The sequence below is a fragment of the Narcine bancroftii genome, chromosome 8 (genome assembly GCF_036971445.1).
Source record: "Narcine bancroftii isolate sNarBan1 chromosome 8, sNarBan1.hap1, whole genome shotgun sequence".
Lineage (NCBI taxonomy): Eukaryota > Metazoa > Chordata > Chondrichthyes > Torpediniformes > Narcinidae > Narcine > Narcine bancroftii.
This window is the reverse complement of record NC_091476.1, coordinates 141932776-141956384: the sequence shown is the minus strand read 5'-3', so window position 1 is coordinate 141956384 and position 23609 is coordinate 141932776. Positions and strand designations below refer to the sequence as shown.

The 23609-nt window shown below is 44.1% G+C and overlaps 1 protein-coding gene across 8 annotated transcripts in view; it reads right to left on the bottom strand.

Annotated features, from left to right (window-relative positions):
• ahdc1 (AT hook, DNA binding motif, containing 1) overlaps positions 1-23609 on the bottom strand; it is a 207145-nt gene that overhangs the window by 83214 nt on the left and 100322 nt on the right. The window lies entirely within an intron of this gene.

Here is a 23609-nt window from a genome sequence, read left to right as displayed (position 1 = left end):
GTAAATTTTGTTTGACAATGTACCTGCAGCTCATTTTGGGACTTTGATCAACACAAAATAAGGCCATTTGGCCCGAGACAGATTCCACAGGAGCAAACCTATCAATTTCTCAGGCCTCAAATGTCAGTAATATATCTTTACCTCCTAGAGATGCTGCAAGACCTGTTGAATCCCTCCAGCAATTTTTGTGTTTTTACTATTACCAACAGCGGTGGATTTGAACCCATGTTGCTGATGCTGTAATAACATTTCATTAACTCTGATGCCCTTCTCCCCAAAACACCAGTCGTTGACACCTTTGGACCTTGGAGCTTGTTCCCAGGTCTTATATGGAACACTGCAGCTGTTTCGAGGTTTACCAATGACACCATTACCCTGTGCACTTCAATGGATCCAATCACGTCACCAAAGGGAAAATCATGAGCTCGTCACTCGTAGACCTTTTCATTTCTCAGCTGTAGCTACTGATGATGATACTGGAAGAAGTTAACCTGAAATGCCTGCCTTTTTCCACAGGGCAGTCACAGCCGTGGAAAGTACAGTGAGCAGTGGCCACCCACTGCTCCTCAGAATGCACAGAGCACATGAGCCTCATTCCTGTGATCTCTATCTGGGTCCAACACAATGATTCACGGGTCAGCAATGGTCCACTCAAAACTGGAAACAGCTCAAAGCAATCGGCATAACTCACTTGAAGTATTAACATGGCATCCTAACATGGTCATTTGCAGGGAGTTGCTGAGAATCTGCACAAATCAAGAATGTACAGAGGCTGACAGTCTTCATCAGTCCCAGATCCCCAAACACTCAAAAGTCTGGCCTCAGATCACAAGGTCTCCAACCAAACATTTGTAGTGACCACATATTTAAGTCTTCAGTGTAAACATATTTTGTGTGGAATGACAGCAAATAAATAAACCCACCATTCTTAAAGATTAATTCAAAGGCAGTACAGACTTTACTGACCTCATGTCCAAACTTAGATCTCACTGTGTTCATATGATTAAAACCTGGAACTGCTGCAGTGAATTAGACATTACATGGTTACTTATTTTTGTGGAATTAACTGCTTAATTTGAGATTTATGTGAAGCATGGATTATTCTTTTATTTCTTAGACAGGCACATGGATGAAAGAAAAACACCAAGGATTATAAGGTAGGGAGGGTTTAGTATTTTTTTTTGGTAGGAATATATAGATTGGCACAACACTGAGGGCCAAAGGGCCTGTACTATGCTGTAGCATTCTACGTTCTATTCACAGGAGTTGATGGCATTTAGAATTTTGTTGAAGCAAATATTGAGCTTTTCAGCAATTTCCATCGATGGTTTGGTGTGGGTGGGAAATAGAGGTCACCAGGGTTTACAGTCCAGGGAGCAGTGGTCACATGTCATTCTGACTACACTAATAACTGGAGGAGGAGCAGATATGCGATTATGGAAAGTTGTAAAAGCAATGTAGATGTCAGTAGTGGAAGACTTTATTTCCCCAATATTGAATCAGACGTCCTTAGTGCCAAGGGCAAATTTTTTTAAGTGCGTTCATGAGAACTTAAGTGCTTCCAGGGCATCACGGTTAGTGTAGCGCGCGGTGCTGCTACAGCATTAGTGACCCGGGTTCGAATCCGGCACTGTTTGCAAGGTGTTTGTACATTCCCCTAATGTCTGTGTGGATTTCCTCCGAGTTCTCCGGTTTGCTCCCACCCTTCCAGTACCAGGGGTTGCGGGTTGTAAATTAATTGGGATATTTGGGCAGCATGGGCTTGTCGGCCAGAAGAGCCTGCTACCATGCTGTGTGTCTATGTCAGGAAGGGGTTAAAATCAACCTTATATTGTCAAATGACTCCAGCCAGGTGATTGGAGTTTCAGTGGGGGAACATTTTGGGAATAGGGAAGTCTCTTCCTTAACTTTCAGGATATTGTGGATGAGGATAAGCTCGGGCCTTGTAGACAAGTACTAAATTGGAGGAGGGCAAAAGATGAAGGGACGAGACAGGAGCTGGGGGAATGGACCAGGAGCCCACATATGAATTGGTTAAGGGCCAACTAGTTAGAGTGCGTGGCTGGCATGTTCTAGTATGAAGGAAGGACAAGGTTGGCAAGGTCAGAGAGCTTTGGAGAACAGGAGAGGTGATGAACTTAGTCATGGTGAAAAAGGTAGCATGTCTAAAGTTCAGGAGCCACAATCACACAGAAACTTGGAGGAAAGAGCTCATACAGGGCATTAGAAAAACCAAATGGGGTCATGAAATTTCCTGGGCAAGCAGGTTTAAAGAAAATCACAAAGCATTTTGTACTTACATTAGAAACACGATGGTATCTGAGGAGAGGACAGGACCACCGAAGGACAAAGGAGGGAATTTATGTTTAGAGTCGGAAGAAGTGAGTGAGATAATATATGAATAAATTACATTGGTATTTACCAAGGGTCAGTGATACGGACATGATGCTCATGTATTAGAGCATTGTCAGATTAAGAAAAAGGTGGTGTTGGGTCTTTTAAGGAGATTTAAGGTCCACAAGTCCCCTAAGCCAGATGGGATGTAATTTCAAGGCAAGTAAAGTAATTGTTGGAGATTTGACAAACATCTTTGCATCCTCACTAGTGACAGGAGAGGTCCTAGAGGTCTGAAAGGTATTTAATAAGGTCCCTCATGGCAGTCTGATTCAGAACATGCAGGTGCATGGGCTCTACAGGGAGGAGGGAGATTGGTAACAAAATTGGCTGGTGTAAAGAAGACAGAGGGTAGTGGTGAAGGCCTGTGATCCAGTGGAGTTCCACGAGGATCAGGGTTGGCATCCCTGCTGTTTGAGTATATGACTTTGATGACAATGTTGGTGGGTGGATTAGTAACTTTGCAGATGACACAAGATTGGTGGAGTTGTGGACAGTGTAGAGGGTTCTCAATGAGTACAAGAGGATGTAAATCAGTTACAGATATGGGCAGAGAAATGGCGGATAGAATTTAATCTGGAAAACTGTGAGGTGATGCACTTTGAGAGATCAAATGTAAGGGGAACATATACAGTTGAATAGCAGGCTCTTAAAAAGGATCGATGTGCAAAGGGATCTGGGGGTCTGGGTCCATAACACATTGAAAGTGACACAAGTGATCCAATGGTAAAGAGCAGTATGAAATGCTTGGCTACATTTGGCCAAAATGAGGAAGTCATGTTGCAGTGATATAAAATTTTGGTTAGACTATACTTTGATTTGTGTGAAATTCTGGCCACCCCATTACAGGATGTGGAGGGCTTAGAAAGAGTAGAGAAGAAATTTACCCGGGTGTTGCCTGGCTTGGAGTATATGAGTTATGGGGAGAGATTGGACAAACTTTTTTCTCAGGAGCGTAATAGGTTGAGGGAAGACCTGATGAAAAGGTAATAAGATATTGAGAGGCAACAATAGGATAGACAGCCAGAATTTTTCCCCAGGGTAAACCATCCCATGGTAGAGGACAGGTGTTTAGGACTAGGGCGAGAAAGTTTAAGGAGATGTTCAGGGCAAATACTTTATGCAGAAATTAATAGGAGGGTGGAACATGCTGTCAGGTGTAGTGGTGGAAGTAGATACAATTTATGAGGTTTCCAGATAGACACATAAATATGAAGGGGATAGAGGGATATCTATCAGGTGCAAGCAACAGGGTTTTAGTTTAATTTGGACATTATGTGCTATACTGTTTGATGTTAAAGAAAAAAAAGTTCAATTTTCCAAAAATATTTAATTGCAACTGCAAAAGTAGCTGCCACTTTTAGAGAATTAAAACTGTTAAGAAGGGCATTGCAACATCTGTTTTTTAAATGATCATCCATCATGCTTGCTCATATAATTAATTTATAAAACTCTTGTAATTCAATTCTAAAACTGCAGGTGATAAAAAACAGCTTCATGAATGCACGATGTGTTGAACTGAAGATATAGTCATTTTCTTTTTTAAAAAAAGTCATTGTATTATATTATAACACAGGGAAAATAGCTTCTTTGCAGCTATTAAGAGATTTGATAACACTCGCAATGTTTGTGCTTGTGTCCACTTATCTACAATGGGGGAAAAAATAAAAATCCCACTATCACATTTAGACAACAGGCGTTTGAGGGTCAAACCCTCGCCATTATCGAGAACTGCCGTCGGAGAGCAGCAGCAATCATCAAGGATCCACACCACCCAGTACATGCTCTGTTCTCACTGCTGCCATCAGGAAAGAGGTCTAGGTCCACAAGAATCGCACCACCAGGTTCAGGAACAACTGCTACCCCTCCACCATCAGACTCCTCAACAACAAACTCAATCAGGGACTCATTTAAGGGCTCTTACTTTTAAAAATTCTCTCTGTACTGTGCAGTTATCTGTTTACAGTTCTTTATTTGTTTATATGTATATGCTGTGTACAGTTTTTCTTGCACTATCAATAAGTGGCAATTCTGCCTTGCCTGCAGAAAAATAATCTCAGGGTTGTATCTGATGCCATGTATGTACTCTGACAATAAATCTGAAATCTGAATTGCCCTTTAATAAGTAAAAACTTAATATTTCTTGCAGAAGAAAACTTTTGAAGCTATCTTCAGTAGCTTCACAGACTTCTGGAAAGTTTGCTAACAGAGCAAGTGGGCTCTGGACCTACTTCATGTGTTTCCAATACTCAAATCCAAACTGAGTATGCCACCGATGAATACAGAATACAAAATCACCTCCAAAGGGTGTATTGACATTATAATGACAAATGGCATCACCAGGATTATTCATGTGAAATATTTGGAGTTAACGCTTCATTCCATAAAATATAAAATGTCGAGGAGAGTCAAAACAAAATTTTCATAGGTTGCAAAGAGAGAACTGAGAACTACTATGCGAACCACTATTTTCCCCTGGTTGGTTGGTATACAAATAAATTATATTGATGTGAGAATTATTAAAATAAACAATTTTCACAAACACTGGGAAAAACAGACCAGTTCAATCAGTTAACAAAAAAAAAACAAAACAAAAAAAAAATCAAAGGACTCACACCAGGCTATGGGCTGCTGGTGACTTGTGTTTGAAGGACTCATGGGTTGTGAGCTAATGGAAATTGGCTTATGGTAATCAGGTATCAGAGATTTGATTTGAGAGAGTGCTGAGGGTAAGGAGGGCTCCCAAAGGATCTTGGGTGCTGAAGGTTTCCTGATTGTATTGGAGGTTTGAATCTGGAGCTCAGATTGATCAGCTGCAGAGGCTGCTGGGCACTGGAGTTGAATCCACAGACACTTAGTGACTCTGGAGGGACCCTCTCTTGCTTCTGATTCTCTTAATGGGTGGCCGGACAATGCTCATGGCAACTTTTTGTTTGTCTTATGGAAGGAAAAAGTTGAAGTATATCATGTATGTTACATTTTTATATATTATTATATTACAATAAAAAGGAACCTCGACCTTAAGTTCAACCTGCAAATGCTGAAAATCTGAGATAAATTCTGATTGCCCTGACACATTAACTGTTTCCCTCTCCATTAACCCTACCTGACTTATTGCACATTTCCAACATTTTCTACTTCAGTTCAGCTCAAGATTATTGCAGGACAATAGGTTTACCAATGGACAATGGACCAAAGTAGATTTATTCATGAGTAAATAAAGAGAAATAGTTAACATTTATATCTAACAGCTGCAATATGACTAAAAGTTTTGAATTTAAATAAGGCAGACTTCAACGAATAAACTGGGTTGAATTGTTGCTGGATCAAGTCTCTGGGTGGGAATGATCCAAACACAAACACCTGAAGGACATCCCCACCCATCACAAGGGTTCAGAAGGAAGAGCATGGTGGATGACTGAAGGGAGAACATCCAGAGTACATAAGCTACAAACAGCAACAAAGGCAGCAAGAGGTGGGAGGAAACCAAACATAAGCTCCAAAGAAAACCTTGCAGAGAAATTAGAAAAAAAGTATTTTCATAAATTCACTGAGAAAAGAGGAATTCATTCCATTAATGGAAGAGCAGTATCGGAAGGAAATGTTGTCTTGAACACTCTAGACTCTTTTTCAAAGTGAAGGCAGATTGTGACATACCAAAGGTCCACAAACCTTAACATGGATTGATTTTTAATGAATTTAAGATATTAAAGATTGGTAATGGAGAAATGAATATGAATTAAGATAGACAATTATCAGAAAACTGATGGTTTCCTACAGAATAATTAGTCAGTGAGGAAATTACAGGCAAGTCAATCAAATACTTCACTGTTATTTAGATTCAGGAATAACATTAGATTCAGTTATTTAGATCCTGCAATGGGTTAAGTAGAGAGAAAGAAAAACCTGATATCTGCAGATTCGTCACATCAGTTTCAGCAGAATCCAACACTGACAGAGATGTGGGATCAGGGGAAGAGATTTGGAGGTTCAGGGCTTCTTCACTGAGGAGTGAGAGAACCTGAAACATATTGCCTGAGACAGTCACCGACAGCACTGAAGAAGTGCCTGGATGAGCAGTGGAATCACATGGATATAGAGGGCAGTGAATATGGAAGGGTTAGCATGGACATGTTGGGCTGAACAGTCTGCTTCTGAGGTGTACAATTCTATGACCTGTGAATTGGACATAATTCATCCTTTGTACAACTTCAATTATTCATTGACACATGTACCTAGATGGTCCGGAACAACATTGTCTCGTCTGGTTGTACATGTACAGTTAGATGGCAATAAACTTGAAAAGTGGAAAGAAATTTGTTTTGCATATTGTGCAGGCTCCAGAGATCAAACTTTGAGCACATATCGCAGAGAACTTGTCTTGATAGAGTGTTCAGAATCCAAATGAAGTGCTTAACATGAAGACTGAGATGAAAGAGCACATAAGTGATAGGGGGAAATTCCCATTGCAGATCTACAAATCTCTGGCAAGACCACACTTAGAATATTGTGTAGAGTTCTGGTCACCTCATTAAATGATGTGGAAGCTATGGAGAGGGTGCAGAGGAGATTTACCAGGATGTTACCGGGATTGGAAACTAAGTCTTATGAGGCAAGGTTAGCAGAGCTGGATCTTTTCTCTCTGGAGCAAAGAAGGATGAAAGGAAACTTAATAGAGGTCTAAAAGATTCTGAGAGGCAGAGATAAGGTAGACAACCAACACCTTTTTCCCAGGGTGGGAGTAGCAAACACCAGAGGACATATGTACAAAGTGAAGGGAGGGAAGTTTAGGGGAGACATCAGGGTACGTTTTTTTAACAGAGGCCTGAAATACATTCCCAGGCATGGTAGTAAAGGCTTGAAAATTAGCAGCATTTCAGAGACTCTTAGACAGGCACATAAATGAAAGAATAATATAGGCTCACGAGGTAGAAAGGGTTTTGTTGGTTTTTTTTGGTAGGAATAGATAGGTTGGCACAATATCCAGGGCTGAAGGGCCTGTACTGTGCTATTATAGTGTTCTATGTTCTTGAAGTAAGTCCTTTGCTGCTGCAGCCAAGTGTAGCACTACGTGTTTTCAAGGTCCACTGCATGTTCACTACATCACATCACCCTTCCCTACGTTAATGGCAGTTTCTTTCCAGCCTTGTCAGACTACTAAAAGGACCTTAATCTAGTAACATTATGTGGGAGATGCACAGGACACTGCAAATGCTAGAATCTGAGACTGAAGACAATCCTCTGGAGGAACTCAGCATCAGGGGGGATAAGGAATGGTTGCCATTGCAGGGCAAAAGGTTGACCATTCTTTTTCTCCCACTGATGCTGCTCGACCTGCTGAGTTCTTCCAGCAGAGTGTGGTCAGTGAAATTATACTGCCTTTGCTCTGAACCAACTGGTGTCCTTCTGTAATGTTGTTCTGCTTCTTCCTTGCTGTACTTTGTACGAGATGTCTAATTGGTCTGCTTGCAAAATGATCTCCCTCACTTCATCAAGTTCATGTGACAGTAAACTTGAACTTTGCTTTTTCTTGATGACAGAGTAGGTGTATTTTTGTACAGAATAAAGAACACTAGGCTGCTGCAGTGCTGTTAACGCTTTGCTTTAAAGTTTAAAGCCGTTAATAAATGAAGGAGTTCATTCCTAGTCTTAGAGGAGCATAGGAAGGGAAGAGGCCCTTTGCCCCACTGAGTCAACACTGATGATCAAATACCCATCGACACCTCATCCTCATTAATTCCCTTCACATTCTGACCATCTCGCCCTGGATCTTGCCCCTTGTCAACACACCAGCTGCTATTTAGAGCTGCCAATTCACCTGTCAACTTCTGCGTCTTTTGGATACAGGAAGAAACCGGAACACCTGGAGGAAACCCAAGCGGCCACAAAGAGAACTCCGCACAACAGCAGCGGAGGTCAGGATTGAACCTACATCTCCGGAGCTGAGAGGCGGGAGATTTACCAGCTTCATCACTGTGCTGCCTGCATGTCAACAACAAAAATGCCACTGATGATGGAAATCCATAAAAAAAACAAAAAATATATATTTTTGGCAGGTGAAATCAGAGTTGATATTTTAGGGCCTGTTTTTTTCTCCACTGCTACTGACTGACCTGCTGAACATTCTTGGCACCCATCTGTTTTTAATTTCAGACCTCTTTGGTTTGTTCCCCTCAACTGATGTAACAGTCCCATGAGGCCTTTAATTGTCTGCCATCCTATTCAAGACTCCACCTCGTGTATTCTTGTCAAGAAGTTTAAAACTGCCTCCAAATGCACTCAAAATGGAGCAGAAATGCAGCCAGCATTTACACCATCTAATTCTCCATACTTTAAGCAAATATCTTGAGAACTAATGTACACAAAAGCCACAGCTCAAATCTCAAATCCTCGTGTTATCAATCTGTATTTTATTGTGGTAGGAAAAGTTGAAAAAGTCTTTGTCCTTTTTAAAAAAAACGTAATTAGCTGCTGTAAGAAAAATCCTACAAAATGTTCTTTTACTCCAACTGTTAGATTTTTAATTATGGAGGGAGAGATTGTTTTGCATCGAAGGACTGATTCAGACTCGTTGAGAATGGAATTGAATAAAGCCAGCCTTGCTTTCACTCACTGAACAGTTATAAATTGATTCCCTCTTATGACAATAAGTTTTATCCTTGGTTTAGTCAATAAGGGATCATGAAATGCCCGCCTCTCACTGGTGCATGAAAATGCAAGGGTAGAAACGGAGTGGAGGGGGCGCATGGTTGACGTTGATCTCAACTGCAAAGGCCCTTGGTCTTGGCATGCTGAGAAACAGTACACATGGATAAAGGGGGCACATGATCGATGTTGATCTCAACTACAAGGGCTCCTGGCCTTGACATGCTGAGAAGACAGCATATGCAGCCCTGCAAAGAAGGGAAGAAATGCACCATGCTCTGGCCTCTTCCTCCAGCACACTCTGGCCTACTCAATAACAGCATATTTGGAAAGGCATGGTTCAATTAAGGACAGATAGTACGGCTTTGTGAGTCATTGGGATTAATGAGTGTTACACACACAGTGAGAAACAAGCAAGAAACACGAGGGGTGGAATAATGCTCAAAATGAGTGCATTCACCAGCTGATGAGTTGGGTGATGCTCCTTATGGTTCTGCCTTGCGCCAGGATGCTGGTTCAATGACAGTGGCCAAAAGTTCTAAGTGTAATTATATTGGGGGAGCAGAGCAGAATTGGGGTCACTGTCACTGGTCTTTTTATTCCCAACTTCAGGATCTCAAGCAGAGCACATTAAATGTAATCAAGTTTCATGAAGTGTCAAATTGTACCATGAGACCACTAATGCTCTCCCCATCTTGCGAAGCTCAGAGAGAGCAGTTCATCCTCACCTGGGGGCCAGACAGACAGCACATCCACCCCTTCCCTCAATCTTCAACCATCTCTTGGCCTCCACAGAAGCTGCCTCATCTGCAGTTTGTTTCTTGGCAGAACAGAGCCATTCTCTTCCAACCATCCTGAACGCTGTACTGAAATGGAAACTGATAAGGAACGAAATCCTACACAAATTATCTCCTGTTCTCCTTGATTCATTTTGCTATGCTCACTGCCTTTGTGTGATTCGTTTAAAGTGCTATTCATTCTCCCCACCACCTCTCGTTTTAATCTTTTGTCTCTGCCTGCCTCTACACCATGCCTCCATCTATCTCCCCTGTCAGACTGTATTTTTCCTATCCTACATTATCCTTCTCCTCCTGACTGCAGCCCTCGTGCAGCTGTGACCAGCAGCTCGTGTTTTCCACTGAGCACTCTAGATTCTTCTGACTGCCCTTGTGGTACATATTACTTACACACTCACACATCCTGTAATTATTCAGGTATCCATTTGATTACATTAAACTATGAATGCTGCAGTCCTGGAGTCCTCGTGTGCGAGACATTCTCACATTTCTGTTTTTTTTTTCCTTTCTCTATTTACCGCCTGCTGCCATTTAGTTAATTGGTAAAAGCTCTTTTCGATATTGCCATGGTTTTACGGGAGTAAATCCACGGGTCCTGAGAAAGGGTTGAAAGGCACAGACTCATAACCAGAAGTGCAGAGACTATCAGCTTGATCCACAGCCGCTCAGCATATAATGAGAAGCTGCAGGGACTTAGCCAAGCAGGAAGCATCCAGGAACTGAAATAGTCCACCAACGTTTCGGCTCAGGACTCTTTTTCAAGACTAAGGGTGAAGAGGAGATAACAACCTCATAGTCAGGAAGCATCAGACACTAGGTATTCATGGTGAGGTAGCACACTGGATTTGACATTGGCTAGATGGGAGAAGAGAGAGAGCGATGGTGGATGGTGGCGCGCTTCAGGGATCGGTGCTGGGACCATTGTTGTTTGTCGTCTATATCAATGATCTGGATGATACTGTGGTAAATTGGGTTATAGGTTTGCAGAGGACATGAAGGTCTCAGGTGTTGTGGACAGTGAGGAAGGTCTTCAAAGCTTGCAGAGGGATCTGGACCAGTAGGAAAAATGGGCTGAGAAATGGCAGATGGAATTTAATGCAGATAAGTGTTAAGTGTTTTTTGCATTTGGAAGGACAAACCAAGAAAGGACCTATTTGGTAAATGGTGGGGGCACTGAGGAGTGTGATAGGACAGAGGGATCTGGGATCTGTGTTCCCTTAAAGTGGCAACACAGGTAGATAGGGTTGTAAAGGGAACTTTTGGCATCTTAGCCTTCATAAATCAAAGTATTGAATACAAGAGTTGGGATGTTATGGAAAGAGTTGGGATGTTAAGACATTGATGAGGCCAATTTTGGTCACCTCACTACAGGAAAGATATCAATAGGCTTTTTCAGACCACATGGTTCTCCAAGGGTTGAAGGTATGATGCAGATTCATTTGTGGCTTTCAGGAAGAAATTGGATGAATACCTGAATGTAAATTTCTTTTAAAAATCTGTGGCATTGAAAGTGGAGAATGGACTGACTGATTTACTTTCATCAAAATTGCAGGCAGGTGTGATGGTCAAAGACCTCCCCTTTGCTATAATAGCTCTGATATGTAAACATGCTGGAGAAGACCGCGTTCTTTATGGAATTTAACATCAAAAATGGAAGCCAACGAAGGTGGTGAGAGTGAGTGCGAGGGAGGGTGTTTGACGAGGAGACAGTGAGTGTCCACTGCATCCTTCTACAAAAAGGCTGGATGGATCAAACCACTTGTGGAATTTGGTATGTGAAGCATAGACAAGCTATGTTTTTCCATGGATTGTGTATTTTAACCAAAAACATTAAAGTGAAGGTTCACATTTTCCATTGTGTATTCTTACATTGCTCTATGTGAGGTAGAATCCCTGTGCAGTGAGATTCTAAAATTGCAGCAGCCCTTTGTTGGATCGAAGGTTTTGCTCGAGAAAGATTGAGTGGTAAATTAAGTCAACGTTGCAAAGGTAACATTGCAGTTACACAGGACACTTGAAATAGTAATAAACCCAATTTGTTTACTCCACCATGCTTTGTAAATGTCTGTTAGATCATCTGTACCCCTCTAAGCATTGATGAAATAATCACCATACTCTTGGAACTATCACTCATCTTTGGTGATATCTCAGTGAATTCTGCTGTAGATTTGGCCAGATCTCTATTGATCTAAAGTCACATGTGTGCATCACTGAGTGTTCATCCTCTGAAGTAATAACCCTGATCAAGGTCGAGCAATCTTCTCTCCTTCTGTTGCTTGACATGGTGCAGTTCCTTGCCACCTTCAAGTTTTAGTTACATTTTCTCTGCACCATTCCCTGTTGGATCCCAGGTATTCCCTCGACGAAGCTTCACGTTACAGCCCAATTCCTCACCCACCATCTTTACAAATCTTGCAGAGTTAGGAGCTGGGCTGCTGCCCAACTACTTTATCTTCCTTGAAAAAGCAGCCAACATATTAAAAGAACCATTGCACCCCAGCCACATTCTCTTCGCCCCCCCCCCCTCCTCCTGTTGGGAAGAATCACGAGTGTGAGATCTTTCTCACCGTTATCAGATCCTGAATGAACCTGGCTCTAGTAAAATGATGCTGTCTTTGTTTCATTCAACTGATCTTCTGTAACTCTTCATCTTTTTTTCTCTGTCTCACTTGTTGTCCTAGGTATGAGTCATCTACTAGTCTGCTCACAAACCAACGTTTGCCATTGCATCTTGGTAGATGTGACGATAAACTTGAACTTTCTTCCTTCCAAAACAAAAATAACTAAAGAAAATGCCTGAATGCTTCGCAGGACAGCTTTTGGCACATTGGCCTTCATAAATCAAAGTTTTGAGTATAGGAGTTGGAATGTTATGGTAAAGTTGTATAAGATATCAGTGAGACCAAATTTGGAGAATTGTGTACAGTTTTGAGGTCACCTAACTACAGGAAAGATATCAATAAAATTGAAGGAGTGCAGAGAAGATTTTCTAGGATCTTTCCAGGTCTTGAGAAACTGAGTTACAAGGTAAACAAGTTAGGACTTTATTCCCTGGAATGAAGAATAAGGGGAGATTTGATACAGGTAAACAAAATTATGACGGGTACAGATAAATGCAGGCAGGATTTTTCTACTGACAAACCAGAGGACATGGGCTAAGTGTGAAAGGAGGGAAGTTTAGAAGGAACATTAGGGGGAATGTCTTCACACAGAGAGTGGGGGTGGGGATGGGGAGTGTGGAATGAGCTGCCAGCTGAAGTGGTGAATGCGGGCTCAACTTTAACATTTAAGAAAAATTTGGAGGGGAACATGGATGGGAGAGGTATGGAGGGCTATGGGCTGGGTGCAGTTCAATGGAACTAGGGAGAATAGCAGAATAATAGTTTGACACAGACTAGAAGGGCTGAATGGCCTGTTTTCTGTGCTGTAATGTTCTATAACAGCTGCTGGCCAAAGAGCTAAAAGTACAGAGAGAAGGCAATTACTTGGTGACAGGTGAGGGGAGAGGGGAGAAAATATCCATGGACCAAATGACTTCCTTCTCAGGATCTGGCTATGATGGGTTACATCACGACTATTCTGAATAAAGTGGCATACTGGGCCATTTCAGAGGGCAGTCTTTTATAACCCACCACGATACCTGGTTAATCTGGAGCCATAGGGAGCCAGATTTGCTTCCACAGTGGGATTACAGGTCAGGTAATCGAATCATTACACCACTGTACTAACCTTGGAGGAGTCTGCAGGGTGGAAAATCAGAGTTAGCTCTTATGCATGAATAGGCAAGGAAGAGAGGGCTACAGAGCATAAGCAGGAAGATGGGATTCATTTAGTTTGGCATCATGGTCAGCACAAGCATGATGGGCTGAAGAGCCTTTTCTGTGCTGGACTGTTCTCATCCTAACTGAGGCACCATTGTGATATCAGTGCTTGCGCTGGCAGTTGTACAGAACTCAACCATGCAGGTAAATACAGTGTTAACTTTGGAGGCGTTAACGAATAGAGCTGTTCTAAGTTTACTTCAGGAAGTTGCCTGCGGATCAACCAACGGCAACTGGGACAGTGGGTGGCTGTGAGATTGTAAAAGGTGGGGCCCTTTTGGAAAGAGCACTGCACAATTGCTGGTCATAAACCAGCTAGCTAAACTCTTATTGCATCTCCATTCACAGGAACCCAAACAGCTGAGCAGAAAAATACTCAGCTGAGAGAAGTGACTGTAGAAAATTGAATTGCCTCAGAATCTGAATGATAATGGTGCACATTTATTAGAGTCCCTCCAGCAACCCAAGGGACAATCCCAATCACAGGCTCAGAAACAGTCAATATTAGTTTTGGAAGATCTCAGAGCTAAATTTATTTTAACCTAGAAGATTTTCATTGCTTAGGGAGCAATAATGTGCAAGATGTATCATCTTTTAGTAAGTGACATTAATCTTAGCAAAATATTGCCCTCTGATGCCAATTATTCATTAATGCAAAGGGGTGTTATTCCATCAGCCCTGCCACCACACTTCACCACCCCCACCCCTCCCTCTGGCACCATCACTTTGCAACTCCACCCCCTGTAACTGTCATCCCGGTAGATGTGACCTCACAGAGAGTGTAGCAGCTATAAAAATAGAACTTGTGGGTTGGGTGGGGGGAGGGAAGTGGTGGTGGCCTGTCCGGAAAGATAGATCCTGTCTTAAACTAACAAGTACAACCATCTCCAAGGACAGATCACTGAACATCAGGAGCGGGAATACCGTTAGCTCTCCTTCCGCATTCCCACTTATCTCCCAGGATTCCAGCAGGGAGAGTGAAGAACTGGCCATCGACCGAACCTTAGTTCTCGAGTTCCTCCAATGTGATTACCAACCTTTCCGGTTTCTGATCGATCACTCTCCATTCTCCTTCTCTTCCCTATCCCTCTGCCTCCTTTCCTCCAGCTCTCTACTCCCTTCACTCTCCGTTCCAAGAGCCATCCATCCTTCTCCCTGCCTGCTGCTGTGCTCTCCCTCCCTCATCCATCTATTACTTCCTGCCTGTGGGTCTGCGCTCCTACCCCTGCCCCACCCTTTACCATTTCGTTCAATTGCCTGCCGACATTGTTCATACCTTGACGAAGGGGTCAAGCCCAAAATGTTGCTTATGTATCTTTATCTTTGCTACACTGTTTGACCAGCTGAGTTTCTCCAACATTGTGTTTTTAATTTTACCACTTGTTCTGCATTGGTCACTTCCAGCACGTGCTTGGACCTATAGTCAATTTAGACCTGCTTTATTATTTATACACAACAGTGCATGAAAAGTAAGTCAGTGTCTTTGGCGGCATTGCCGGAGTTGCTGTAGTGGTGGCGCTGCCGCTGGTGCGGACCCTTGGGGAGCGGAGATGCAGAGCCCCTACAGGGTTCAACCGCCCGGTTGACTGCTGTTGGCTCTGCACAGGCTTTAAATGGCCCATTAAGGGACCTGACGGTGGTTTTATTTGAAAACTCGCGACCGTGGGTCTGCGCACAAGATGGCGGTGCCTATTAATCGGCAGCGGCCACAAGGGCCTGCAGACTCCAGGGAAGTGGAGGACTGGAGCAGGGCACCAGAGGATGGGAAGATGACTCCCCCCCCCCCCACCCCGCCGAGAGGGAGAAGTGGAAGAGATGACCTGCACGGACGGTGACAACAATAGCGGCGGACCAGTGAGGGGGCTTTGCGGCTGAGGGACCAGTGCATGAGGCGGACTGCTGGCGACTCGAGGTAAGGATCCCATGGAAGTTGTGAGCTGCTGGACACTGCTATCGGGAGACTCGCGTCGGGCTGCAGGCTGCTGGAGACTGGCTCGAACTGGCTGGAAGGGCACCAGGTATTGTAACTGGGATGCGAGGAGGTACCAAGGCCGTTGAAGGGTTCCTGACCGTGTCAGAGGTTGGGACCTGGAGATTAGGTTGCCAGTGGCTTGGACCAGACTCTGGCTGTGGAGGCTGCGGGAGTGCTAGAGATGAACCTACGGACACTCAGTGTCTCTGGGGCGGGTGGGGGGCGGGTGGGGAAGCTCTCTTTTCCTTCTCTCTGTCTGACTGTAAGACTGTAAGAGATGCTTAGGTAATTCCTGCCGGTGGCGAATCTGTGCCTTGCAGCAGGGAAAAGAAATTTCATGTAATACGACACTGTTTTTATTACTATGATAATAAATTTAATCTTAAATCTTGGTTCATTGATTTTTCAGGAATCTGATGGCAGCGGGAAGAAGCTGCCCTTGTGCTGTTGAGTTCTCATCTTTAGGCTCCTATATCTTTCTCCCCAATGGTAGCAGAGTGAAGAGGACATGGCCTGGGAGGTGGGAGTCTGAGGATAAAGACTGCTTTTTTTATGACACCGCCTCATGTTGATGTCCTCGATGGAGTGAAGTCTGGTGTGTGTGATGTCACAGGCCGAGTTAACAACCCTCTGGAGCTTATTGTTATCCTGAGAGTTGGTGCTTCCATACCAGGCACTGATGCAACCAGCCATGAAATAAACAAATCCATAGCCAACTACTTATTGAAGTTAGCCTTTGAATGGATGACCCAATGCAACACAGTCTGGAGAAACAAGCGTCAGATCGGTGACCAATTAATTCCCTCCTCCATTTACATCCCATCTGCCCTTTGCATGTTTAGAAATGTACTCCAAAGGAAGCCATTTAGGCCATCATGCCTGTACTTAATACCACTTGCCAGCCCTTTGGTTCTTCAAGTGCACATACAGGCACTTTTTAAATGTTAGGAGAGCTCCTGGCTCTCCCATCCTTTCAGGTAGTGAGTTTGCGACCACTACCTATCCTCTGAATAAATGTTCATCTCAATAAACCCTCTGTTGGCCACTTTAAAATCTGTTTTTTTTTTAACCCTCTCGTACGAAAGTTAAATAGAAACTTTTAACTCTAACACTTTGTACTGATCCAATGCTCACAATTTTATTTGCCACTTCAGCTTCCCAGTGACAGGACTTCAATCAACCCCTTCACTATCAGTCAGCCACGCATCATCCCTTGCATGAATAAAAACTATTCACTGCCCAGGAGTGCAGAAATATCCAAGCCAGCCAATAGGGATGCAGCAAATATTAGTGGAGGCTGGACTAAGAAATGAACCTTGTTCGCTGATTCCTTTTCGTCGCCAAAGAATGATGAACCCTGGCAGCCTTCTGTTAACTCCTGGAGTAAAGACTCATCAATCCAGCAGCAATCCAATTGATTCTTGTGTAAAATGTATCAAGGGTTTCCATCCCAGGAACGTCCAGCCAGGAGCTGACACGTACCCCTGCCAACACCATGTGCAAATCCTCCACCATTTGAAGTCAAGCCACCAAGTTGCTGTCCTTCAGCAAGGAGGAGGGCAGGTTGTGGGAAAGAGGTTTCCAAGAGGATACCTCCTTATTCCCTGTCCTAATCTATCTGCTCACATCTGATCAGACCTGTCCAAATTTCTCACTTTTCCATGGCTATCTTGGGATGCTTGGATATTCCACTGCTCCATGCTAATGCCACGGATCCTCCCCTCTAACCACCTCATCCACACATCCATTGCCTTCAATGAACTTTGCACCCTCGTTGAAGTAATTGTGAAGAGGACACAGTAATGCTTCTACTTTCCAGGACGTCTGAGGAGATTTGACCCGTCGTTGAACACTCTATCCAACTTCTATAGGTGCATTATGGAAAGTATACTGACTGGTTGCAGTCATGCCTGATTTGGAAACTCAAATGCCCTGGAACGTAGAAGGCTGCAGAAAGTGGTAAACCACGCCAAGCCCATCACGGGCTCCGACCTCCCATCCGTCGAAGACACCGACATGAGGCGCTATCTGAAGCAGGCAGCCAGCATCCCAAAGGAGTCCATTGCCCTGATCGCATCCTCTTTTCACTGCTACCTTCAAGCAGAAGGAACAGAAGCCTGATGACCAGCATCTCCAGGTACAAGAACAGTTTGTCCAGCAACAATCAGGATCTTGAACTTCCCTGTAAAACTCTAACCCTAACAATAAACCTCCCTGGGACCAACAAAAGATTTGTCTGCATTTTGAAAAGTCACATTTTTTTTTTAACTAACTGCAACTGTGAATACTTAGACATACATACAGCACGCTAACAGGCCCTCCCAGCCCACGAGCCCATGCCACCCAATTACACCCAATTGACCTACAGCCCCAGGTATATTTTGAAGGGTGGGAGGAAACCAGAGCCCTTGATAAAAAACCCACGCAGTCATGGGGAGAACATGCAGACTCCTTACAGACAGCGCCAGATTCGAACCCGGGTCCCGATTGCTGGTGCTGTATCAGCGTTGCACTAACCACTACACTAACCCTGCCTCCCTATCCATCAATCCTTTTATATTTATTCTCTCTTTTTCTGTCTCATGGCAATATTGTGGTACTTAATTTACATTGTTGCAAAAGAAATGGTGGCACTGTCAGAGCTGAAATGGCAGCAATGCCGCTGTTGCGAACCCACAGGAAGTGGAGATACAGTGTTCCCGCGGGGTCCAACCCCCAGTTCAACTGCTGTTGGCTCAGTACAGGCTTTGAACAGCTTGTTAACGGAGCCAATGTGGTTTATTTAAAATCCTGCGACCACGGGGTTTGCAGACTCCGGGGAAGTGGAGGACTGATGCAGGGCATCAGAAAATGGAGAGAACACGGCCGCACTGCGTCTGAAAAGGTTAAGCAGAGTAGACAACCCACGAGACAATGACCATGGCGGCGGACCATTGAGGGGCTCTGAAGCTGAGGAACAAACAGGCAGCAGTATGACTTGAGGAGAGGAACCCCAGCATCTGTGGGCTGCTGGAGGCTGCGGTCAAAGGACTCGCACCAGGCTGTGGACTGCTGGAGACTGAATCGAAACTGGCAGAAGGGGTACCTTCTGTACCTTTGGTATTGGAACCGTGCTGCGAGACGATGCCTAGGGCGCTGAGGGGTATCAGAGGTTCGGATCTGGTTCGCGGGTTGCTGATGGTTTGGACTGGACTGTGTGTGTGGCTATGGAGTCTGCAAGAGCGCTGGAAATGAATCCATGGAAACTCAGTGACTCTAGGGGGTCTCTCTTTTGCTTCTCGTTCTCTGACTGTAAAAAGGTGCTTCAGGTAATTTCTACCAATGGCAAATATGTCTGTCTTGCAGCAGGCAAAAGACAATTTTGTGTAATATGACATTGTTTTATTACATGACAGTAAATTGAATCTTATGCACCAAGTAAGAATTTCAGATCATCAGCACATTGTACATGTATATGACAATAAACTCTCATCATCTCACCTCTGTTACCTCTGCTGCTTTCAACCTGTATGTGAGCCCCTCTTTAGCTCCAGGCTCTTTATTTCACTGGGACAGCACAGTGATACCATGAGGAGAGGTGATACCTCAAACCTCAAGAGTCCCGGGTTCAATCCTAATCTTTGGAGTTGCCTGTCCTCTCTGTGATCTCATGGGTTTCCTCAGGGTCTTCTACTTTCCTCCCACATCCCAAAGACATGCAGGTCTGTGGACTGATTGGTCACTGTAAATTTCCCCCAGTGTGTAGATGAGTGGTGGAATCCGGGTTGCGTGAAGGGAGGGGTTTGACGATAATGTGGAAAGTATATTAAAAAAAGGAATCTTGAAGAATTAGTGCAAATGGGTGGTTGATGGTTGGCACAGTCTCGTTGGGCCAAAGAGCTGTTTCTGGGCAATCTCTATCCACAGCATTTCCTCATTTGCCCTCTGAGAATATCTAGGTCATGGAACATCTCGAGCTCCCTTGGCTCGATTCCCAGTTTCTCAACTGCCCCTACTCTTTCAAAGATAATGCCCACCGCTTCTTCTCCCTGGGGTACAGTCCCTCTCTCCAAATCTTCTCACTAAAAAGATCGGACATTTGACCTCAATGTCTTTACACACTGCAAGCCCACATCCAACTTCCCTTCCACCCCAAAATCCTCTCAAAGCCCATGTTGAACCTTGTGCTCTCTATGACTGATCAACCTATGCTCTGGTGTTAACACAGCCATCAGTCAATCCACTATATGAAAGGGACAGCTATTCTGTGTGCCTCCCTGTGGCCTGCGCCTATTGGCCACGCTGTTCTCTATAAATCTCTGCCCACTAACATCAAGCTGGGTTGGATTCTATTCGTCTGGCTCTGTGCTTACCCACCCAACTGTAGACAAGAGGATAGCTGGCAGCAACTTCTACTTCCTGCTTCGTGAAAGCATCCAAAAATCTGTGTAGAATTACTCTCCTGCAGGTTAACCCACTTTAACAACTGAGCAACAGAGGGTTCATTTTTATTGCAGTTGTCTTAACAAATTTCCAGGGCAATCCGTCTTCCTGTTTCTTGGCTAGTTGAAACTTTTTCTCATCTAACACCACATGGAAAATAATCAATCTAACATTTCAGGGATGGAGGAGGATTTTGGCAGGCTGGTGATCTGGTGCTCTGATATCGGATCAGGCTGTTGATCAGAAAGAAGGAGCGGCAAACACACTATAAAAAGCAGTGCATGTAATTTTCCATCTCACTGGTGAGCTTGCTGGCCTTGAGATTCCCCCCTTTCCCCTTTATCCAACTGCAAATTCAGTGCAATTCCCTGGCAACTGACTGAAACTGTAGCAGATGGTTCACAACGTTAGTGTCACCTCCAGCTCAGGATGAGCTTTCAATCACCAACCCATCCTCAGCCTATGGAGCTTCACCTCTGTAAATCACCTGAACCTGCCTCACATGGATCTGCCTGCATCAGAGGCACTTTGATCCAACAGCTCTCTCTAAACTCGAGGATATCCCAAACTCCACTGGCCGCATCCCAACACCACCTGGTCCTGTTTAATTCAAGGTCTGTCTGTCTTCATTTGCTCCACATCTGGAGCATCCTCACCTTTCCAAACACTCAATGATCTCTGTATCTGACCACAAATATCCCACTCTCAGCTGATTCTATTGTTCCCCCCTCCCCCCCAGTTCTGCACTCTTAATCTTCACCCACAAACAGGATGGCATTGACATCGACTTGTCTGGTTTCCATTAGAACACCTCCCCACCCACCTTCGGTCCCCTTTCCTTGGTTCTGTCATTCTCTCTCACTCTCTCTCTCCCCCTCCCTTTCCCTCTCTCTCCTTTCACGGAACCAAAATCATTTATCTCCTGCTCTCTTATCATATCCAATCAACGCCTTTTGTTTGTTGGTCTGGACTCCTCCCCCTCCCATTCTTCCCTCAGCCTTTAATTCAGGCACCTGTCTTTTATCACTCATACCTTGAGGAAGGGCTCAGGCCTGAAATTTTTGTAAAAATACAACTCAGCAAGTCAGTATCCTTTATGTATCAACAGTTAAGATACACAACTGATGTTTTGGGCTTGAGCCCTTCATCAAGGTACGAGAAAAAGCCAGCAAGAGTTTGAATAAAAGAGTGGGGGTGGAGGGAAAGAGAGGGTGGAAAATACAGGAGATGATAGGGTGGAGAAAGGAGGGAGGGGACAGCTGCAATGAGGGGGAGGAGGGATGGCTGGGTGAGCGGAAGAACTGGAAAGACAGGAAAGGAGTAGGGGAAAGAAAAGGCAAGCAAGTTTCATGAAAAGCAATCAAGTCAATATTCTTGCCATTTGGCTAGAGAGTGCTCAGACACAAAATAAGGTGTTGTTCCTTCAATCTGTGGGTGGTCAGGGTGGAATAGTACACAAGGCCATTGTCAGACATGTAAGCGAGTGTGACCCAGAATTGAAATGGTTGGCTACTGGGAGGTCGCTGTAGTTGCAAACAGAGCAGAGGTGCTGAGTGAAGTGATCTCCCAGTCTGCAACCAGTCTCTCTCTGATGGAGAGAATGCCACAAAGGGAGCACCAGATGCTGTAAACAAGTCATCTGGGTGCACAAGTGAAGTGTGCTTCACTTGAAAGGTCTATTTGGGGCCCCAGACCATGGTGAGGGAGGATAAGTGTTGCACATCTTCCGGGCAAAGGGAAGATTCTGGGGGTGCGATGGTTGGGGAGGGTTGAGTGCCCAAGGGAATCACAGAGGGAGCTTTCCCTGCAGAGGGGAGGAGAATAAAACATGTCTGGTGGTGAGATTCTGTAGTCAGTGTCGGAAATTCTAGTAGATAATGTGTTAGATGCAGAGGCTGGTGGGCTGGTAGGTGAGCATGAGGGAGATTCTATGTTTTTTGCATCTGGGGGCAGAGGGGGAGGATATACGGGTGAGGGCTGAGTTGATAGTGGTGAAAGGGAAGCCACGAAACCCGAAATATTAGTAATATATCTTTACCTCCTATGGACGCTGTGAAACCTGCTGAGGTCCTTAAGTATTTCTGTGTTTTGACTACAATCACAGTGGCTGCAGAGGTTTGTGTTTCACTCTTAATCTCCCCTGATGTGAATCATTCCCCCTGTTAAAGCTGCTCTCTCAGCTATCTGGGACCAAACTTCCTCAACTCCTCCTCATCCATTAGATGCAACAATGCCAACTTGCATTTCTATCCCTCAGGACATTTCAGAGGAGCATTTCAGAATAAATTAGAGATCGGGTCACATGTTGGAGAGACGACCATAGGCTTGGACAGAGCATAGTCAACGAGGAAATAGACTTGGAAAGGTTGAAGGAGAAGATGGCACATGCAGCATAAGACTATCCCTCAAGAACCCTCACCATCCAGGCCATGCCGTCTTCTCACTGCTACCATTTGGAAGGAGACACTGGAGGAGCCTGAAGACGAACACCCAATGGTACAAAAACAGTTTCTTCCCCTCCACCATCAGATTTCTGAATGGTCAATGAACTGTAAACACTACCTCACTTTCTCTTCTTTTTGTATTAATTTATATATGTTTTTAAATGCTTTTTACGGAAATGCCTGCACTTGTGACGCTGCCACAAAACAACCAATTTCATGACATGTTCATGACAATAAATTCTGATTCTGATGCTGAGTGGAACATTTGGGGATGAGCAAGTGGACAGAATTTGAGCAGTGTTGAGATCCTGAAGGTTTGTAGCCCTGGGAAAGGGAGACCAGACAGGGATGATAGCAAAAGGAAGAATAATATCTCTCCTTCCCCAAAAGTAAGTCAGCCACAAGCTGTGCTTGATAACTCTTTGGTTCAATGCCTTTTGCCATATTCATGCCACCGTGTGAAAGCGAGTAGTTGCCATCTTGCAAGATGAATCACGGGGACTGTCAATCGGACTGTACTAAGTGGGAGAGAAGCAGAAATGAGGTACCTTGTGTGCTTCAAGGTACTTGAAAGAAGTAGGGCAGACTCAAACAATGACACTGATTATCTTCCACTGTAGTGCAGCAATAACAACACAACTTGGCCTACTTATGAGGTGCGAAGACTTCCCGATAGTGGTCATCCTCTGAAAAACAAACATCATTCCCCATCTTTTAATCCAGTCCCCTCTTTTCCCAGACAACTTAATCCCAACTAATAGAACATTTTCTGTGCAATTCTAATAGTGGGCTGACTTAATATTGTATTCCTAGCAGGTTCAAAGTTTCCACACACTTGGGAGGTTTCAGGAAGAAAAATGGTGACACTGATACTTTCTTGCAGACAAATACCTTGCCGCCGTGGTATATTATCTACTCTGAGATATGTCCCATTTTCCTGTCAAGAGGAAACAGGGTTGTGTGCATTGAATGCAAAACCATTTTGATTTAAACAAAATCATTTTGCTTTCAGGGGGCTTGCAGAGATTTGATTCTAATGTTCATCAGCATACAGAATCCACCAAGAGGTGCCCAGACCCTTGAGTTTGACCCCCCAAAGATCAAGTAAACCTGG